The sequence below is a fragment of the Lycium ferocissimum genome, chromosome 11, assembly GCF_029784015.1.
Source record: "Lycium ferocissimum isolate CSIRO_LF1 chromosome 11, AGI_CSIRO_Lferr_CH_V1, whole genome shotgun sequence".
In the NCBI taxonomy this organism is placed as follows: Eukaryota; Viridiplantae; Streptophyta; class Magnoliopsida; order Solanales; family Solanaceae; genus Lycium; species Lycium ferocissimum.
In genome coordinates, this window is record NC_081352.1 from 25,091,875 (window position 1) to 25,094,456 (window position 2,582).

Genomic DNA, 2,582 nt, shown 5'->3' on the forward strand with positions numbered 1-2,582 from the left:
TAACCACCTGGGGCGGATCTAGCCCATAAAGGTATGGGTACATGTAAACCTAGTAACTTTATTTATATTAAGATTCAAAGAAATATTTATAAATAGTTGACTGTGAATCCAACTATTTTTTTATGTTAACTGCAGTTTGGTATTGGAACTCATAAACTTCAACTTATGAATTCGCCTTCGATAATCACTGATTTGTAAGTTACTCTTGAGCTGCAAGGAAATTCTAGTCGGCACATTTTTTCTCCGTCTACGTAGTCAATACCTACTACTGCTATTGTTTGTCTCGGTGCAATTTTTCCTAGTTCCTCTGCCAATTTCTTCCTCTGTTTTTGTTATTTCCTTCACATGGTTTTCCTATAAATTTAGCATTTTCCTCAATTGCCATTACACCGTATTTGCCCTCACCTTCTTGAAGATCAGAAGAAATCAAGAATCAATATATTGGTTACTGTTTTATCATACAATAGGCACATAACACCAACACTAATAGCAAAATCTTGAACATCCACTAGCCAAAAAGCCCTTAAAAACATGTCCTCTTCATCAGCAGAATCGAAAATGGCCCTGGCCAAGACGGTTTTATCGACATTTGGTTCTGTTGTTGCGACAGCTATGTTGGTTCGTACTATAGTCCACGACTACATCCCACCGGAACTCCATGGGTATCTCTTCTTTGGACTCAGAAATATCTTCACTAAGTTCTCGAATCAGCTGACGGTGGTGATTGACGAATTTGATGGCCTTGTCAACAATGAAATTTATGAAGCTGCTGCGATCTATTTGGGCAACAAGTTGTCCCCTAGTATCCATCGACTCAAAGTCAGTAAGCCTGAGAAGGAGAAAAGTTTCAACATCATGACGGAACGTAATGAGGAGGTAATGTCTTGCACATATATATAGTGATAATTGAATGTTATAGTAGTAATTGTTATCGGGAAAGGTTTGGTCTAAACTAGAAGATATGTTGCTCGGACTTTTCAAACATAGTCACAACTGAAAGAACAGGAATTAACGACGGACAATTGTATCTAAACAACAAAATCCGTTGCTAATGCTACTTAGCGAGAGATTGTCAAAATATTCTATTAGCTACTAGTTATTTGGCAACAAATTAGCAATGAAATTCGAAGCTAATTCCATTTTTTTTGGTACTGATTGTCCAGTGTGTGTCGGATCCTTCAAAAGATATGCAGTTTTGGAGAATTCGACATGAGTGCGACAACATTTTTTTTTAGAGTCCGATCAACATAGACTAGAAGTAGTCTGCAGTTTACTTAATAGTTAAAGTTAAATGTGCACAAGAAACAACATAAAAGTAAAGAATGTGTTCCTATGTATAGATACGCTGATATAATTTCTAATTTCATGATAAACTGGTTAAATTAAACTATGTATAATTATAAATAGGGATATGGTCTCCAGATTAGACATATGATAGTTGTTTTCTAATAATCCACCATTAGAAATGTGAAAATCACCTTTTCTAAAATTCATGTCTTGATTTGAAAGATAGTCGCTATCAGGGTGGGAAGCCAGCCTTAAAGCTACGGGTTCGGCAGAATTCGAGTAGTTTTGGCTTAAACTCTTATTTTATAGTTATAAATAATTTGTCCAGAATCCAGTAAGTAAATAAAAATTGTTGTTCCAACAGGTGACAGATACTTATAATGGACAAACATTCAAGTGGATTTTGGCTCTGCGGACAAACAGAATCTGAAATCAGGTCATTTGAATTGACATTTCACAAGAAAAACAAGGACCTTGTGCTTAATTCTTACTTGCCATACATCATGAAAGAAGCAAAATTGCAAAAACACGAAAACAAGACGATCAAGATTCACACTGTGGATTACCAAGGCATATGCCATTTACGTGACATGTGGAAGCAGTGAATCTTGATCATCCCGCCACTTTTAAGACAATCGCGATGGAATTGGACCAGAAAGACATGATCTTGAAGGATTTGGAGAGATTTGTGAAGAGAAAAGATTATTATAGGAAAGTGGGAAAGGCATGGAAAAGAGGGTATTTGTTGTTTGGTCCTCCAGGGGACGGGGAAATCTAGTTTAATTGCTGCGATGGCTAATTATTTGAACTTTGATATATATGATTTGGAGTTGACTGCACTGAGGGGAAATTCGGAGTTAAGGAAGTTGCTTGTTGCCACAGCTAATAAGTCTATTTTGGTGGTGGAGGACATTGATTGTACCATTGATTTGCAAGATAATTTGGCTAATCGAGCTGTTGTTGTTCGTTCAAATGGTTTTCATCAGCCAGAAAGCAAGGTAAATAGTCTTTTATTTTCCATTTCTTTTCTCACTACTACTATATTCCTATTAGCTAGTTATAGACATAAGTTATATTACGATGTGAAGAATTTTTATGCTATCAGTAATGTTTAACCCGATTATAACAAATTATTTACTTTTTTCCTAAGATTATCAATCTAAAAAGCAATTTCACCTCCTAGCTCACTCACACTCAATTTTTGCACAAATCAATCAAAGTAAGACGTGTTTGTGTCATACGTACATTTATCTCTTAATCATGTTTAAGTGCTATATCTTCTTACTTTAATTACT

General features: G+C 35.6%; 1 pseudogene; it reads left to right on the forward strand.

Annotated features, from left to right (window-relative positions):
* Positions 1–242: 242 nt before the first annotated feature.
* LOC132036751 (protein HYPER-SENSITIVITY-RELATED 4-like) lies at positions 243–2,485 on the forward strand (annotated as a pseudogene).
* Positions 2,486–2,582: the final 97 nt, after the last annotated feature.